This window comes from Pseudochaenichthys georgianus, chromosome 16, assembly GCF_902827115.2.
Source record: "Pseudochaenichthys georgianus chromosome 16, fPseGeo1.2, whole genome shotgun sequence".
Taxonomy (NCBI): domain Eukaryota; kingdom Metazoa; phylum Chordata; class Actinopteri; order Perciformes; family Channichthyidae; genus Pseudochaenichthys; species Pseudochaenichthys georgianus.
Window position 1 is genome coordinate 10,429,418 of NC_047518.2, and position 19,285 is coordinate 10,448,702.

Consider the following 19,285-nt stretch of genomic DNA (forward strand, 5'->3'; position numbering starts at 1 on the left):
CTGTGTCACTGTCAGGGCAGTCACGTCCGTAGTATAGTTGCGCTGCGCTGTCATGTTCTTATATGAGACAGACAGACAGCAGCGATTGCGTTATTGAATGGTAAATATATATATTAAAAAAACACACACACCCAAGTACTTTTTCAGCTGTAATTGCATACTTTTTATTGACAGTTTTGCATTTGGAGAGGCAGGGTGAAAACGGAAAGCTTGGTAGCCTATTACTTATTAAGAACAGTGTATGGAAAAAGTGATGTGTGTTAGAACAAAACAAAGTCAAATGAATGAGAATGAGAACAAAGAGGGTTAGGGTTCAACAGAAAAGATTAATTCAGCCAAAAAACACAATTTTGATTAATCTAAAGTGTAAAACAATCTTCAACACAGACCAAATTAGTGCCCTTGGACAACAAAATATATGGTGGGGCAAAGAAACGATAAATTAAATTGAGAGAGTGGGAGACTGAAAATGATTACTATGATAAATATTCAAACTATTTACAAAACTATTTACAGAAGCTCCTGTTGAACCATGGTTCAACAGAGCAACACAAACAGGTTTGTCAACAATACAAATTAAAATGACGAGGCCACTTTGCCAGGGGGAGGTGATCCAGCGACGAGACAATAAAGCAATTCATATTAAGTTCTGTTGAGACACCACAGGATATAAAACCTTCCAAGCGATGACCTCTCCTCACCTTTCACCTGTCTTTCCTCAGGAGACTCAGGTCCTTCAACGTCTGCAGCACAATAAGCACCCACCCACAATTGTTGTTCGCACAAGCATAATTGTGCGAACAACAATTGTGGGTGGGGGCATTTTACAAATATTTACAAACAACTATTTACAAAAAAGCAACTATTTACAAAAAAGCAATACAGAACTCTAGTCTAGGGCATCCAGGGGCCTAATCATTTTGAAAAAAACAAGAAGGTTCCTTTGTGAAAGGGACATCCTCTTCATCTGTTTCCTGGGCCCTAAAAAGCAGAGCAAGAATAGGAACAGTGGTGAATAATGGGAGAGAATACAGTTGGGAGCAGACTGAACAGAGGACATAGCAATATTCATGTTAAAATGTTTGCACAATAAATATTATGGCACTTTCGTTTATATTGCATTTTAATAGATCAGTTGTCATACATAGCATTTGGGTGCTCTAATCGATCCGAGAAGGGGTTCCGGATGTATGGCTTCCCTAAGGACGTAGAGCGAAGGAAGAGATGGATGGCAATGGTCAACAGACAAAACCTGTGTCTGAAGAGGACAACAACAGCAGAAAACTCTGTCATGTAAGTAATGTTCACAGAGGTGACATGACTTATTAACATTTTAAAGGGCATCATATTTCCAAGTGTAGAGAATTATGACTCTTCAATGACATTTGAAGTGTGCAGGGGAAACTGATCAAACCTACCTACCCACAGGTACACTTTGAAGACGACCAATATATTGGCAACAAATCAGGAGGAAATTTGAGGTTGAGGCCAGATGCTGTTCCAACAGTATTTATACATCGGCCTAAACCGAAAAGGAGAAAATTCACGTCAAGGAGTATGCCTCCAGCTGTCAGGAATAATGACCACACCTATTACTGCACATCAAACATTGGTATGATATATGAAGCTAACAATGTTTCCCATGTTATATAATTCAAGGATAGACTACACTCCTAATGCAACTTTCAGATTATACAGCTTCAAAAATACCAGGGTTCAGGGATTCTCTGAAGATTCATATACCACATGTACATCATCTACAGATTTCTTCATACTGTAACATTGCCAATAGGCGAACTTAGATGAATGTCACTATAGGAGTATAGTGTACCCTTAAATGACAATAGGTGCACATGTAAAGGCAGCATACACATATAACAGCAATTGCCTTGTTATTGTTACAGAGATTCAGGGAGATATTGAGGTGGAGTTCCAAGGGAATGAAAGGGACATCACAGACAGAGAGAGTGAGACAGATGTCAGCAGACTGCCAGGGGCCAGTATGTCAGGGGCCGACAATCAAGAGGCCACCTTACCAGAGATCAGTGTGCCAGGAGCCAGTCAGTCAGGGGTCAGCTATGAAGAGGCCAGTTTGCCAGGGTCAGGTGCTCCAGGGACCAGACTGCCAAGGGCCAGTTGTGACCGGGCTCACGTGGAGGATCTAATGAGGCAACTGAGAAGGGAGAGATTACTAAGAAAGAGAGCCGAGAGGGCTCTGGTAAACCAGAAGAGGATTCATTCGGCATTAAAAAAAAAACACAATTTGATTAATCTAAAGTTTCAAAAAATCTTCAACACAGACCAAATTAGAGCACTTGGGCAATCAAAAAAAGGTGGGATACGGTGGGGGAAAGACACCGTGAAAAAAGCAATACAACTAAGGTTCTGTTGTGGCACTACAGGATATAAATGAGAGAGCTGGTCTGCTGGTATTAAAATAATTTAAAAGGGGTGCACTTTACCGTCCATCAGATGAGGTTTTCACCCTTGTTCAGAACGTGGAGCAGCTGTTCCGTGTGAGGATGAGCGATTCCCTCATGGAGTCCTCAAATGCAGTGTCACAGCTGGAACAAGAAGCCATGTTGCTGGACAGCAACCTGCCCTCATGCCATGACCTGAAGAAAAAAAATCCTCTCAACATACATCAGGCTGAGGTTAAGGATTGCATCAAAGTGCATCAGGGCTGAGAGGAAGGATAAACATAAAGGGTATCTTGGCAGCAAGAGTCAGAGTAAGAAGGCAAAGAAGACCCAACAGACCTCTGCACCGAAGGTCATAACATCTAGGCCACTGCCAAACACCTTACTCGTTGCCATCGATGTACTTGGCATCTCCATTCCCGGTCCTCCATCAGCAGCCTCCTCTTCCTTCAGCAGCAGCACCCTCCTCCAGCAGCAGCCCCCTCCTCCAGCAGCAGCAGCAGCAGCAGCAACAGCCATATGAGGCTGACATATGAGGCTGAATAAAAAAAAGTGCTAATTATTATTTTAAAGTGTTTATTTTGTTAAAAATAAACATTTTGGATGCATGACCATGTTTTAGGCTCATCCTTCATTCACTGCTGTAGAGTAGCCTATTCAGTAGGCTATTATATTTTTAAGACTGAATAATACCTTTGAAGAACAATCATTAAATTAGTGTGTATATTACAATACAAAGGAATCTATCCTAGCATGCCATCAAGCATTAAAAAGTAGCGCTAGGCTAGTTGTACAGTACAGATAAGTTAACACGGAACAGTACAAAAAAAACTAAGTACAGTCAACATGTCACATAATGAAATGTTAGTATATCCCAAAATGCAATGAAATATTTATCACAAACGCCACCTCATTTCTACTAGTGCTAGCAGTTAAGTCATATCATACAGAAAAAGCCGACTAAGGATGGCTGACACGGTCAGGTTCAGCAGATAAAAACCAAAATAACAATAAAAACACATAATCAATCTAAATCCTGCTTGTTAGTTACCCAGCATCATTGATATATAAGCTGCTAGCGATTCATTACTGAAATCTTACCTTCAAATCAAAGCTGACGAAGTCGCGCTAGCTAACTAGCAGGCAATGCTAGCAAAATGGGTTGTAATAACCAAGATAAAATATAGATAATTACGCTGTGCATATACAAATGAAGACCAGTATAAGCATCATAAAGGGCCTCTGATACAATATAGACAGTTGACAATTCAAAAGAGTTCGATATTTCAGCAACTTACCTCTGGAACTAATCGACGCGCCGTAATGTAAGTGAATGAGGTCCAACGCCCAAATGACAATATGTTGAACTATTTCGATGTCCATACCCCGGAAGTAGGCGCCGCCATTTTTTACAACGGAGGTCTATGGGAGTGTCGTAACCAGAGCCATTTAATAGAAGAGTTACGACATCTCCGTTCACTCCAATGGACCACTTTTTTACAGCAATGGCGGATCGTGGAGCCTCTCAATCGTTCCCCGGAAGTTAGCGCCAAGGCTGGCAGAGCTGTGGAGTTGCAGCATAATACACCGTTCGTGACGGACTTTTAAAGGTAAGAAGAAGTTTAAAGATGTATATTGCGGATATTATCAGTACATCTGATTCAAATGAACATGTGTATTAAAGGATGTCAGTGGATTATCCCTAAATTAGTAGATTTAGGGAACGTTTACAGATAACAGATTAAGCTAGCATACCGAAGCAAGTTAGCAACACACGTTGAACAGCCTTTTAATTGTAAATTCCGTTCTCTCTATGTCATTTCGTCCAACATGTTGAATTAGAGAAGAGGGGCTTCTAAACGGGATTGTATGCGGGGGTGGAGGGAGTTAAATATTAGATAAATATAACTTTGGTGCGTGTAAGAGTGAGTGTTTTTAGCAGAGCCATATTGTGTCCTTGTGATTCTGTTGATTATTACCTGTCTGTATAATGTTGCAGCCCAGCTGATTCTGGATTGATGGCAAAGGGAGAGGGACTTAAGTGAGAGTGAAAACACAAGGTAAGTTTAATACTACTGTTTTATATAAGTAAACACCTTATCTCCCCAAGGCAATAGGTGTGCTATATAGGTGTGTATAACCCTTTCTCCTGTCTGTTGCTCCCTCTCTCAGCACAAGAACCAGAGGGGGATTCAATGGAGCCTGAATACCTGCACTGAGACCCTCACCCTGCACCCTGAGTCTCAACTCTCAGTGTTTTTCAAGCCTTTCCCTGTTTTTTTGTATTAAACAAAACATTAAGCTCTCCCAATGGTGTGGTTTTCGTTTTGTGAAAAAGTGCAAATGCAGTGTTTGTATATAAATCACATATTTTGTTGCTGTTGGTCGTGAAATTGCTCCTGCTGACTTGAGCCAGCCATTTTTTCCTCCGCTCTGTGTCAGTGGGGAAGCCGTACATTCGTACTCCTTTCTCTGAGCGATTTGAGCATCCCCAGGCAGCACAGCAAACCATGGTGGCGACTAGGAGGCAGCACAGCAAACCAGGACAACACGGAGGAAAAGGCACCGACAAACTGCATGATATGCTCTTCTATGTTTATTGAATTCCATGTATTTGCAATGGATGTTCCTAAAGCAACACATTTAACATCATCATCATATCCTGTCGGTCTCCTGTCCTTTCTGAAAGCCATAAAGACGACATTAGTCATTTAGATAACTTGTGTCCTCAATTACCAGGGGATTACTGAAACTACCATGAATTTAAGAAAATGGTAGAAATGAATCCAATCTGAATTTTAAAGCATTACTTTAGATCCCCTCCCTCTAAATGTATCAATAAACATTAGAAAGTGATCCTCCTGACTACCATACAAGTTTAAGAAGATACTATTGGTTTGAAAGAATTCAAAGCTATAAATAAACAGCAACAGGCTCTTTAACCAAGGCACTGTTAGTAACATGTAAACTAGTTGTTCACACTAATCCTAATATTATCACTTAATATTAGCAAATTCGATTTTATTTTTGAAAACATATTGATGTAAATACATACACATATCGATTTGTTGTATAAATATTGCAAATCAAAACCTTTATTCACTAATAATTACCAAAAATCGTAGTTCTATCTCCTGTTATCAATGCATTCACATTGCCCGCCATGAACTTCCGGGGAACGATCCCTCGTCTACATGAACCACGTGACGATAACCGTTTTTGGACTTCCGGTGTCGTAACTCTTCTATTAAATAGCTCTGGTCGTAACCATAGATATATATATAAACACTAGATGGCTCATGGGAGATTTTCCAGCGTAGCTGACTGGCCGCCATCTTGCTACAGTCAACAGTTACTCTGATTCGCGTTATGGTAGCTGTTGTAAGGTGAGTGATCTGCACAAAAATACTCTTAACTCGCTGAAATCTTGACTGATTTACAAACGGTTTGGTTTATTATAAACATTATTAGCATGGCTATGATACAGGATGCTTGGACATGTTGAAATTGCAGCTTTTCTTTGTGTATGTGGTTGTATTTATTAGCTGGCTAATAACAAGAGGCTGTCAGTGAGACCTAGTATTACAAAGTTCACCCAGCAACTTTACACCAGTGGGAGAGGCAGAACTGCTCTTTCTTTTCAACATAACTTAAGTTACACATGATTTCTTCCAAGTGGTTTGGCTTGTTAAAAACATCTTGCATTATGATACAGGAATTTGCTGGCTTTGTGTTTACAGAAGTACCTGACTATGCCGGACTTTTGTGCAGCCTACGGATGCTCCAATCGCCGCTGTCTGCAAACAAGAACCCGTGGGATCACCACATATGTTTATGTTTGCTCAGTCTAATAAACCCATAACATGGTTGTGAAAGAATACCAAAGCTGAGGCTGGACGATGATTGATTGTTAGTGTGCCATGTGTCACATGTCTTATTGGTTTTGTGGTATACTGTATTTTATTTTATTGTGTGCAAGACACATTTAAAACAAATAACCTTGAACCTTGAAGCCCCATCTCTCCCCACCTGCTCCTGCTTCCTACATCCCCTCCACACCACACCAAGTTGTTCTTCTTAATAATAATAATACATTTATGTTGGGGGGCCGCCTTTCATAACACCCAAGGACACCTTACAGGGCATAGGGGCAATATAGGGAACCATTTAAACAGTGGATTTTGTGATATATCAGCCGGGGTGAGTCAAGACAAACCACAAATGGACTACAGAAGGACATATGGTACAGTTTATATTATTCTTGGTCTTTTTTCAATAACATATTTCAAAGGTTCTGGATTTGTTTACAAATCTAGAAACTAAATACAAAACTAGGATGATATGAAGATCTCATGTCAAAAATAATTGGGATAAATTAGACAGAACTGGCCTGTCTGTGAGCACATTTTATGTTGGTTTGGTTCTCCTGATAAAGGTGTGAATATCTAAATAATATACCAACATATGCTATTGTCATTAGTTGTGTCCCTGTTCTTCGAGCTAAGGCATTGCTCAATTAACAACTCTTGGTTTACAGAGTGGTAACATGAGACCGATTTTTATATATAAAATATAAATGTATTTTAATTTTATAATTTATTTTAAATATTGACAATATAATAAAATAAATGGAAATATATACACCGGCAAATATTTAATATAAATACCTTGTGTGTGTATAGCTATTGCTTTATCTGATTAATGTTATTTTCATATGAAAGTCCATGATTATAAGTTTGCAGTATCATAACTACATCTTTGATGTTTATAAAAAACCAAACCGTTTGAAAATCGGTTGAAAATTGAGCAAGCTATGGTTATTTAAATAGTAAACCATAATGTTATGAATGAGAGCACTGCCTGTAGCAAGATGGCGGCCAAGTGGCAACGTCGGTCTCCATTGGCCAGCAGCGCGGGCAGGGCAGTTCTCTCATTCATAACATTATGGTTTACTATTTAAATAACCATAGCTTGCTCAATTTTCAACCAATTTTCAAACGGTTTGGTTTTTTATAAACATCAAAGATGTAGTTATGATACTGCATACTTATAATCATGGACTTTCATATGAAAATAACATTAATCAGATAAAGCAATAGCTATACACACACACACACACAAGGTATTTATATTAAATATTTGCCGGTGTATATATTTCCATTTATTTTATTATATTGTTAATATTTAAAATAAATTATAAAATTAAAATACATTTATATTTTATATATAAAAATCGGTCTCATGTTACCACTCTGTAAGCCAAGAGTTGTTAATTTAGCAATGCCTTAGCTTTAAGAACAGGGACACAACTAATGACAATAGCATATGTTGGTATATTATTTAGATATTCACACCTTTATCAGAAGAACCAAACCAACATAAAATGTGCTCACAGACAGGCCAGTTCTGTCTAATTTATCACAATTATTTTTGACATGAGATCTTCATATCATCCTAGTTTTGTATTTAGTTTCTAGATTTGTAAACAAATCCAGAACCTTTGAAATATGTTATTGAAAAAAGACCAAGAATAATATAAACTGTACCATGTGTCCTTTTGTGTCCTTCTGTAGTCCATTTGTGGTTTGTCTTGTCTCACCCCGGCTGATATATCACAAAATCCAACAACAAACAATTTAAACATAAACTATCCTATGTGTCCTTGGGTGTTATGAAAGGCGGCCCCCCAAAATAAATGTATTATTATTATTAAGAAGAACACATGGCACACCAACAATCAATCACCGTCCAGCCTCAGCTTTGGTATTCTTTCACAACCATGTTATGGGTTTATTAGACTGAGCAAACATAAACATATGTGGGGAACATAGTGCTGCGTCTCCTGTCCGGTCAAATTCCTCACTCCTGAAGTGCTCACTGCAGAGCAGTGTCCTGTCACAGGAAACAAAACCGTCCCTTCTTTGGGCGAGTTCCCACTGCCTCCTCCTCTCTTTGGTTTTGGGAAACCTTAAAAACATGAGAAAGGTAGCCAGATATATAAATTATTGTCAACATGTTCCTCCCTTCTTTCCTTTAACATTAAGGGTAGGACAAAAATACACACCGAAATTATCATATTTTTGGTATGTATGCATGTATGTATAGCCTACTTATAAGACAACCACACTCAGAGTAATAAAAAAGGTGTCCAATAGAAACATTAAAGGAATGGTATGCTCATGACACTCATTTTTAAAAAATTATCATCCGATAAAACAGACCAGTCTCTGCCAGTCTCTCTTTTTTTTTTTTAATCCGATGACATTATCAGTGATTTTAAACTGATTATATACCGAAATAACATCAACACTGTGGGCGCCGCCATTTCCCGGACGTGACGTAATCCATGCGTTTGGTTTTCGAAGACACGTTGATCTCCATGTTATTTACTGTAGTTTCTCTATTCAAATATGCCTCACTGTATCGCGAAATATTGCCATAATTCGGATAGGAACAATCCACGGAATGCTCGGTTCCATCTGTTGCCAAAAGGTAAGCATAAGAAGTACATTCGGAGGCAGTGGCTAGCGAAATGTGGCCGGCCTGAACCGAGAGATTTACAGGCTCATGTATGCAGCGAACATTTCACATTTCCGGACGACTACTCTGAGAGTATGATCAAACATAACATGGGATTTAAAGAACAACCATTACTCAATGGAGATGCAGTACCATCGGTCTTTCTGGTGTCATCACCGACCAGGACACCAGTTCGGCCATTAGAGAAATCGCCCTCTGCAAGTGTGAAGCGACGGAGGAGCAGAAGTAGTGCTCGGAGTAAGAATAAGGTATGTTATAGCGCATTTCCATTGCAGCGGCTAGCCCCGTTTTAACGTCCAGGCCAGGACAGTTTTTGGTGGCCTTTCCATATAGCGTAGTACCGGCTAGTGTGTATTTCCCCCCAGTTTTTCCGGCCCCATAAAATCGTGATTCTATGGCCAGGGACAACGAAGCTGAGTATGCTAAACTAGAGAGGGAATCGCTAGCAAGGGTGGTACTACATGCCAGGGTTTCCGTTAGCCGGTAATTACCGGTTTTTAGCTGGTAAAATTTATAAAAAACCGGTAAATTCAAAACCTGACGGTCAAAATGTCTGGTAATAATTAGAGAGGCTGCGATCGATCGGCCGCCGGTCATTATCGGCCGATATTCACTCTGAATAGTTTGATCGGTGCTCTCTATAAAGGCCGATCAGGAGAGCTGGATCTGATCGATATGGACATAAACGCAAGTGAAGTGTAACCGGACGAGAGAGAGAGATCAGATCAGCTGCTGAGTCTGACCGAGACACGCAGCTCTGCAGGATCACCTGAAGCCCCGCCCTCTGTTTAGCGAGCTGCAGGAGAAACTGACGTGCTGTCAGGAGAGAGAGAGGGAGGGAGAGGATCCGTTTCTCCCGTGTTATTATTCAAAGTTGATGTAAACTTCTGAATAATGTACGTTATCTACTACAAGTAGTTTGTTTGAATGTAATAATTATGTTGTTTGTTGTTTGTGGAATCATTTATTGAAAAATGAATCTGAATTTTTCGATCTGTTACGATTATAAACTGAAGCAATATAAAAATGAGCCCGTGAACTGAGTTTTAAACTGAAGCATATCTGCTCATAGTCCGGTAATTACCTGCTAACGGAAACTCTGCTACACAACTATTATTATTATTGAAATATGACCGGTAAGTTTCAAATTAGTCCGGTAAAATAAATTCTGCCCGGACATTTGACCGGCGAGAAAAAATCCTAGCGGAAACCCTGCTACATGCATACATATAGTATCTTATATCATCTTCCCATTATACACACATGCATTTCCAAACATTTGGACTACCTATGTTGCAAATGTATGTATTATCTTTTCAATTTACACACGGCATCTATTGCACGTCTGTCCGTCCTGGGAGAGGGATCCCTCCTCTGTTGCTCTCCCTGAGGTTTCTCCCATGTTCCCTTTAAACTGTGGGTTTTCTTCGGAAGTTTTTCCTTGTACGATGTGAGGGTCTAAGGACAGAGGGTGTCGTATTGTCATACTGATATGTATGGATGAATTCCCCCATCCAATCTCTTCACATTGGTCAAAACTTGTTCCTCTGCTGACGAGTCCGAACTGAAATACCCCACCATGTTTCCGTGTGTTGACAAAGTGAACGCATGGATGACGTCACGACCATCACGTGACTACTGAAAATGGCAAACATGGCGGCGGCCAGACGGAATATACAGGTCTTGATAAAAAAGAGCTATAAAATCATTATTTACCGGGGAATATCGCTGATTTCTTCAGGGTATGGTTTAAACATAACGTTTCACTAAATACTGAAGTTTTGATTAATTATCTAATGAGTGGACCATTCCTTTAAATAATTGTGTAAAGAAATGGTAACAACATATTCTAAAGAGGCTGGGTCAACAACAATCTTGCAATACTATTATCTCACATAGCCCCACTGATCCTGTGTAGCAGGACTTGTAATGTGCATACATCCACTAAGTAATTAACGATTATCCTAATTTTAGTCATAATATTGTCATATCTTACACGTGAAAGGTGATCCCACGGGTTCTTGTTTGCAGACAGCGGTGATTAGAGCATCCGTAGGCTGCACAAAAGTCCGGCATAGTCAGGTACTTCTGTAAACACAAAGCCAGCAAATTCCTGTATCATAATGCAAGATGTTTTTAACAAGCCAAACCACTTGGAAGAAATCATGTGTAACTTAAGTTGTGTTGAAAGAAAGAGCAGTTCTGCCTCTCCCACTGGTGTAAAGTTGCTGGGTGAACTTTGTAATACTAGGTCTCACTGACAGCCTCTTGTTATTAGCCAGCTAATAAATACAACCACATACACAAAGAAAAGCTGCAATTTCAACATGTCCAAGCATCCTGTATCATAGCCATGCTAATCATGTTTATAATAAACCAAACCGTTTGTAAATCAGTCAAGATTTCAGTGAGTTAAGAGTATTTTTGTGCAGATCACTCACCTGACAACAGCTACCATAACGCGAATCAGAGTAACTGTTGACTGTAGCAAGATGGCGGCCAGTCAGCTACGCTGGAAAATCTCCCATGAGCCATCTAGTGTTTATATATATCTATGGTAGTTGTCAGCAACTTTACACCAGTGGGAGAGGCAGAACTGCTCTTTCTTTCAACACAACTTAAGTTACACATGATTTCTTCCAAGTGGTTTGGCTTGTTAAAAACATCTTGCATTATGATACAGGAATTTGCTGGCTTTGTGTTTACAGAAGTACCTGACTATGCCGGACTTTTGTGCAGCCTACGGATGCTCCAATCACCGCAGTCTGGAAACAAGAACCCGTGGGATCACCTTTCACGTGTAAGATATGACAATATTATGACTACAATTAGGATAATCGTTAATTACTTAGTGGATGTATGCACATTACAAGTCCTGCTACACAGGATCAGTGGGGCTATGTGAGATAATAGTATTGCAAGATTGTTGTTGACCCAGCCTCTTTAGAATATGTTGTTACCATTTCTTTACACAATTATTTAATGTTTCTATTGGACACCTTTTTTATTACTCTTAGTGTGGTTGTCTTATAAGTAGGCTATACATACATGCATACATACCAAAAATATGATAATTTCGGTGTGTATTCTTGTCCTACCCTTAATGTTAAAGGAAAGAAGGGAGGAACATGTTGACAATAATTTATATATCTGGCTACCTTTCTCATGTTTTTAAGGTTTCCCAAAACCAAAGAGAGGAGGAGGCAGTGGGAACTCGCCCTAAGAAGGGACGGTTTTGTTTCCTGTGACAGGACACGGCTCTGCAGTGAGCACTTCAGGAGTGAGGAATTTGACCGGACAGGAGATGCAGCACTATGTTCCCCACATATGTTTATGTTTGCTCAGTCTAATAAACCCATAACATGGTTGTGAAAGAATACCAAAGCTGAGGCTGGACTGTGATTGATTGTTGGTGTGCCATGTGCAGTGTTGGGCAAGTTACTTCCAAAATGTAATATATTACATATTACTTATTACTCTCTTTTGAAAGTAATAAGTTACATCACAAAATTACTGTCTCTGAAATGTAATGAGTTACACTACTTTAGTTACTTTTCTAGTTACTTTCACCAAAATAACCGCAAAAGAATGGCTAGGTATTTTAAATGCTAAAATGTAGTTTAGTGCAGCTCATTATACATCCAGTGAAGGGCGATGTGGTATAGCATAACAACTGTGTAGGCCTAACAACTTGTATAACACGGGTTAGTTGAATACTCGATTCTGATTGTAAATTCTTAACATGTGACACGTTGTTAATACAGTCGTACAGACCACTGTCAAGGACTATAATGAAGGTTGCTAAGGAGGATCAAGAAAGAGAAGGAAAAGAGGTTAAAAGACGGAGTGCTGGACGTCAGATAAACCACCAGAAGAAGGCAGACAGGAAGTAAACACTAACAGGACACGGAATGGGCTCTGTAGTGTGTTTAGTATATGGCCGTGTGCAGGCCCAGTTCCAGAACAAAATGACTCAGGGTGCCTCTGAGGTCACAGGGGCGCAGCAGCAGTAGGTTTACATGAGCAATAGTGGCCGGCAACAGCAATGAAAAATAGCATTCATGGTCCCCAATGAACAGATTATGGCATTTGTTATGTTTTGAAACCAAGCAAGTGAGAACATTTCAAGTGAGTTAAAAGTGCAATCCTGTAATATTTCATATAGTCCAAAGTGGACTGTGGCAAAGAAAAGCACAACAGCTTCAAAACTGTACTGATAAAACAAATGAGAACATATTGTAAATCAAGGCAAATATTATTTGAACCAGCTCATGGTTTGAAATGGCAAACATTGAAAAGCAAAAGTATTATTAAAACCATGTAGCCTACTAAACATCACCTTGGTCCCATCATATACTCTGGGAAGAGAACATTTACTGTGCTTGAAAACTGGATCACATCATCATGTGAGGTTGACTTTGTGTGAACATTTCAGCTGCAACATTAGCTTGTTGATAAACTTGGGATATGAGATATTTGTGTAGCCATTCATGGTGAAGGCATCTGTGCTATTGTATGCATTATTTTTGACCCAACATTTCTACAGGCATGGCAGAATATGGCACTATTTTCACATATTCTAGCCCTTGTCTATTTGTATACCACGAGCTGCAAAATGACCACCTAACCCCACTGTACAGGCGGGTACTTGTTTAGATTTACCTGAGCAGGCTCTGTTTTGCCGTGGTATCCTGGCTCGCACCTGCGGGCCGCAGAGGGGCGGCGTAGTTTCGGGCAACGAAGAGTGCTGCTCCGGGGTTGAGGGCGGCGAGTCAGGCGGGAGTAAGCTAGTGTCCACAGCGGAGGGTAACGTGATGTTCCCATCTGACCTGTTGCTGCAGTCTGCAGTAGATGCAGTGTTGCTGGCGTTTAGTGATGGTTGCTTTAACCATTTTCGTATAAATGATTATCCACAGATGTGTGTCACTGCTGTGGAAGCACTTTGGAAATGATGCACGCGCAGCGGAGCAGGTCACGCGCAGCTGACACAATTTGTTGTTAGTATTTTTCGCTCCGTTCTCTTTGTGGAATAGCGGGTGAATAACATTCAACTGCCCGAAGATCCCGACGCGAAGCCTGAAGGGTAAACACCAGGTTTACTAATCTACCCGCACAATGTGTCTGGTGTCGGAATGTCTCGCTATGTTAGTACATTGTTAAAAAACAAAACACCATTTAATTTCGGGTTAAAATGTGTTGTAACTGCGTTACTGAGCATTGTAACGGGTAATATATTACCCACATTTCATTAGTAATGCGTTACATTACTTCGTTACAGCAAAAAGTAATATATTACTGTAACTGCGTTACTTTTGTAACGCGTTACACCCAACACTGGCCATGTGTTCTTCTTAATAATAATAATACATTTATTTTGGGGGTCCGCCTTTCATAACACCCAAGGACACATAGGATAGTTTATGTTTAAATTGTTCCCTATATTGCATAGGGGCAATATAGGGAACAATTTAAACAGTGGATTTTGTGATATATCAGCCGGGGTGAGACAAGACAAACCACAAATGGACTACAGAAGGACACAAAAGGACACATGGTACAGTTTATATTATTCTTGGTCTTTTTTCAATAACATATTTCAAAGGTTCTGGATTTGTTTACAAATCTAGAAACTAAATACAAAACTAGGATGATATGAAGATCTCATGTCAAAAATAATTGGGATAAATTAGACAGAACTGGCCTGTCTGTGAGCACATTTTATGTTGGTTTGGTTCTTCTGATAAAGGTGTGAATATCTAAATAATATACCAACATATGCTATTGTCATTAGTTGTGTCCCTGTTCTTAAAGCTAAGGCATTGCTAAATTAACAACTCTTGGCTTACAGAGTGGTAACATGAGACCGATTTTTATATATAAAATATAAATTTATTTTAATTTTATAATTTATTTTAAATATTAACAATATAATAAAATAAATGAAATTTCCATTTATTTTATTTCCATTTATTTTATTATATTGTTAATATTTAAAATAAATGGAAATATATACACCGGCAAATATTTAATATAAATACCTTGTGTGTGTGTGTGTGTGTGTGTGTGTGTGTGTGTGTGTGTGTGTGTGTGTGTGTGTGTGTGTGTGTGTGTGTGTGTGTGTGTGTGTGTGTGTGTGTGTGTGTGTGTGTGTGTGTGTGTGTGTGTGTGTGTGTGTGTGTGTGTGTGTGTGTGTGTGTGTAGCTATTGCTTTATCTGATTAATGTTATTTTCATATGAAAGTCCATGATTATAAGTATGCAGTATCATAACTACATCTTTGATGTTTATAAAAAACCAAACCGTTTGAAAATTGGTTGAAAATTGAGCAAGCTATGGTTATTTAAATAGTAAACCATAATGTTATGAATGAGAGCACTGCCTGTAGCAAGATGGCGGCCAAGTGGCAACGTCGGTCTCAATTGGCCAGCAGCGCGGGTGAGTCATCTAGTGTTTATATATATCTATGGTTGTCACTACCCGATCCGTCACCCTACCCGATCGGTTCTGCGCATGTGCGAGATGGTCCGGAAGTCCGGACGGCAACCCAAGATGGACATTTGACACAGTGGCTTTTAGCAAAGCTCAAAAAGAAAAACCGAGAGAGATGAGTTATTGTTATTACAACGTGACTTCACTATTATTTAACAACTCTTTTTATTGGGTTCTTTTATTTGGGGTTAAGTACATTGTCAGAATAAGTGAGAAATAGAGTGAACTTCTGTTAGACAGCTATCATACTGAATAAATATTTACTGTGAATGTATGCAAAAATATATGGCATATGGCTGTCTAACAGAAGTGAAATTCATTCCTCACTTATTCTGACAATGTACTTAACCCCAAATAAAAGAACCCAATAAAAAGAGTTGTTAAATAATAGTGAAGTCACGTTGTAATAACAATAACTCATCTCTCTCGAGTTTTCTTTTTGAGCTTTGCTAAAAGCCACTGTGTCAAGTGTCCATCTGGTGTTGCCGTCCGGAGTTGTCCAACATGGCGGACCCTCTCGCACATGCGCAGAACCGATCGGGCAGGGTGACGGATCGGGTAATGACAGTCGTATCCATAGATATATATATAAACACTAGATGACTCACTCGCGCTGCTGGCCAATTGAGACCGAGGCTGAAGTCGAATAGTCCATTTAGCTTAGGAACCTTCCTAAAGGATTGAAATGACCCGGAAGTCCCTCAGTGGCAGCCATGATAAGTGCCGTTCGAATTCTCTAGAATGATGAGAATGATAGGAAAGGAGGTTTCAAACTTCCTTTATAGCCTCCTTTAGCTTAGGAACCACTGGACCTCCCTAACCGACAGGAGAAGCGAAAATGCTGCCCCACAATGCCTTGCAGCCGCAGCATTTGCCGTCACTCAACAGTCGGCCGTTCACGGAAACAACCGATTATGACCGAGAAATTATATCATGAAAGTTACGGTGCTTATTAAGCATTTTAAAACATAGGTGGTAAGTTGCCAAAGTGCTTTGTTTTGAACGTTCATCAGTATTATAATCAAAAAGAGAAATATGAACGTTAGTTTTCACTGAAGTTATCAAATAAAGTCAACATTTCAGTCTTTACTGAGCTGTGTGGGGTTTGTTCAACTTTTAAAAGATGTTTGAATGGTGATATACACAGTGATAGATGTTAAGGACTAATGTTTATAATAAATACATCTGTATTGATTTTAAGATCTTTAGTTCATACAATCATACGTATTGGGATCATTGTATTAATGTGGACCGGAGGGAGAGGGTGACGAGCATACGTTTCACTTTCCTTTTTTATTTCAATTCCAACTTTGGTCATGAAGAATATGTTTCTCTGTTGTCCACGTTCATAAAGCAAAGCAGCAGCATCAGAGCACGGTGCAGAGTCTCTAGATGAGTTTACAGCAGTCCCTCGTTCTTATTAAACATCCATGTTGTAGTCCGCTGTATTTTGTATAACTGTAGTTTCCCCACAGCAGCAGACGCACACAATGACGTCCGCTGGCGCATCATAAACACGTCGGATAGTGAAAGTGCATTCGGATTCTCTAAAGTACCGCAGTCTCTTCTCCTAAGTCCTTTTGAATTCTCCTATCCACTATCCCTTAACCCCGTGACGTTTCACTCAGAGGTCAAGGAATAGACGATAGGGTTAGAATTTAGGAGCTGATTTTTAAACTATCCGACTGCAGCCCGACGTTGCCACTTGGCCGCCATCTTGCTACAGGCAGTTCTCTCATTCATAACATTATGGTTTACTATTTAAATAACCATAGCTTGCTCAATTTTCAACCAATTTTCAAACGGTTTGGTTTTTTATAAACATCAAAGATGTAGTTATGATACTGCATACTTATAATCATGGACTTTCATATGAAAATAACATTAATCAGATAAAGCAATAGCTATACACACACACACAAGGTATTTATATTAAATATTTGCCGGTGTATATATTTCCATTTATTTTATTATATTGTTAATATTTCAAATAAATTATAAAATTAAAATACATTTATATTTTATATATAAAAATCGGTCTCATGTTACCACTCTGTAAGCCAAGAGTTGTTAATTTAGCAATGCCTTAGCTTTAAGAACAGGGACACAACTAATGACAATAGCATATGTTGGTATATTATTTAGATATTCACACCTTTATCAGAAGAACCAAACCAACATAAAATGTGCTCACAGACAGGCCAGTTCTGTCTAATTTATCACAATTATTTTTGACATGAGATCTTCATATCATCCTAGTTTTGTATTTAGTTTCTAGATTTGTAAACAAATCCAGAACCTTTGAAATATGTTATTGAAAAAAGACCAAGAATAATATAAACTGTACCATGTGTCCTTTTGTGTCCTTCTGTAGTCCATTTGTGGTTTGTCTTGTCTCACCCCGGCTGATATATCACAAAATCCAACAACAAACAATTTAAACATAAACTATCCTATGTGTCCTTGGGTGTTATGAAAGGCGGCCCCCCAAAATAAATGTATTATTATTATTAAGAAGAACACATGGCACACCAACAATCAATCACCGTCCAGCCTCAGCTTTGGTATTCTTTCACAACCATGTTATGGGTTTATTAGACTGAGCAAACATAAACATATGTGGGGAACATAGTGCTGCGTCTCCTGTCCGGTCAAATTCCTCACTCCTGAAGTGCTCACTGCAGAGCAGTGTCCTGTCACAGGAAACAAAACCGTCCCTTCTTTGGGCGAGTTCCCACTGCCTCCTCCTCTCTTTGGTTTTGGGAAACCTTAAAAACATGAGAAAGGTAGCCAGATATATAAATTATTGTCAACATGTTCCTCCCTTCTTTCCTTTAACATTAAGGGTAGGACAAAAATACACACCGAAATTATCATATTTTTGGTATGTATGCATGTATGTATAGCCTACTTTAAGAATAAGACAACCACACTAAGAGTAATAAAAAAGGTGTCCAATAGAAACATTAAATAATTGTGTAAAGAAATGGTAACAACATATTCTAAAGAGGCTGGGTCAACAACAATCTTGCAATACTATTATCTCACATAGCCCCACTGATCCTGTGTAGCAGGACTTGTAATGTACATACATCCACTAAGTAATTAACGATTATCCTAATTTTAGTCATAATATTGTCATATCTTACACGTGAAAGGTGATCCCACGGGTTCTTGTTTCCAGACTGCGGTGATTAGAGCATCCGTAGGCTGCACAAAAGTCCGGCATAGTCAGGTACTTCTGTAAACACAAAGCCAGCAAATTCCTGTATCATAATGCAAGATGTTTTTAACAAGCCAAACCACTTGGAAGAAATCATGTGTAACTTAAGTTGTGTTGAAAGAAAGAGCAGTTCTGCCTCTCCCACTGGTGGAGTTGTGGGTCAACTTTGTAATACTAGGTCTCACTGACAGCCTCTTGTTATTAGCCAGCTAATAAATACAACCACATACACAAAGAAAAGCTGCAATTTCAACATGTCCAAGCATCCTGTATCATAGCCATGCTAATCATGTTTATAATAAACCAAACCGTTTGTAAATCAGTCAAGATTTCAGTGAGTTAAGAGTATTTTTGTGCAGATCACTCACCTGACAACAGCTACCATAACGCGAATCAGAGTAACTGTTGACTGTAGCAAGATGGCGGCCGGTCAGCTACGCTGGAAAATCTCCCATGAGCCATCTAGTGTTTATATATATCTATGGTAGTTGTCAGCAACTTTACACCAGTGGGAGAGGCAGAACTGCTCTTTCTTTCAACACAACTTAAGTTACACATGATTTCTTCCAAGTGGTTTGGCTTGTTAAAAACATCTTGCATTATGATACAGGAA

At 39.2% G+C, this 19,285-nt stretch overlaps 3 long non-coding RNA genes across 7 annotated transcripts; all 3 read right to left on the reverse strand.

The window, feature by feature from the left end:
- Positions 1-166: 166 nt before the first annotated feature.
- On the reverse strand, positions 167-3,850 carry LOC139435471 (uncharacterized). Of its 5 annotated transcripts, none has more exons than XR_011644712.1 (7): positions 3,719-3,850; positions 2,807-2,958; positions 2,463-2,615; positions 2,037-2,173; positions 1,423-1,522; positions 1,145-1,258; positions 167-981 (listed from the first exon to the last, which is right to left on the reverse strand). It is a non-coding gene; the product is annotated as an uncharacterized lncRNA (long non-coding RNA). The 5 variants fall into 5 exon arrangements; XR_011644713.1 differs by having other exon boundaries at positions 2,802-2,958; XR_011644711.1 differs by having other exon boundaries at positions 2,760-2,958.
- Positions 3,851-7,879: 4,029 nt separating this feature from the next.
- LOC139435472 (uncharacterized) lies at positions 7,880-11,482 on the reverse strand. Its single transcript, XR_011644714.1, has 3 exons — positions 11,402-11,482; positions 10,957-11,048; positions 7,880-8,387 (listed from the first exon to the last, which is right to left on the reverse strand). It is a non-coding gene; the product is annotated as an uncharacterized lncRNA (long non-coding RNA).
- A 6,234-nt stretch (positions 11,483-17,716) lies between these two features.
- LOC139435321 (uncharacterized) lies at positions 17,717-19,146 on the reverse strand. The gene is made up of 3 exons (XR_011644598.1): positions 19,041-19,146; positions 18,599-18,690; positions 17,717-18,217 (listed from the first exon to the last, which is right to left on the reverse strand). It is a non-coding gene; the product is annotated as an uncharacterized lncRNA (long non-coding RNA).
- Positions 19,147-19,285: the final 139 nt, after the last annotated feature.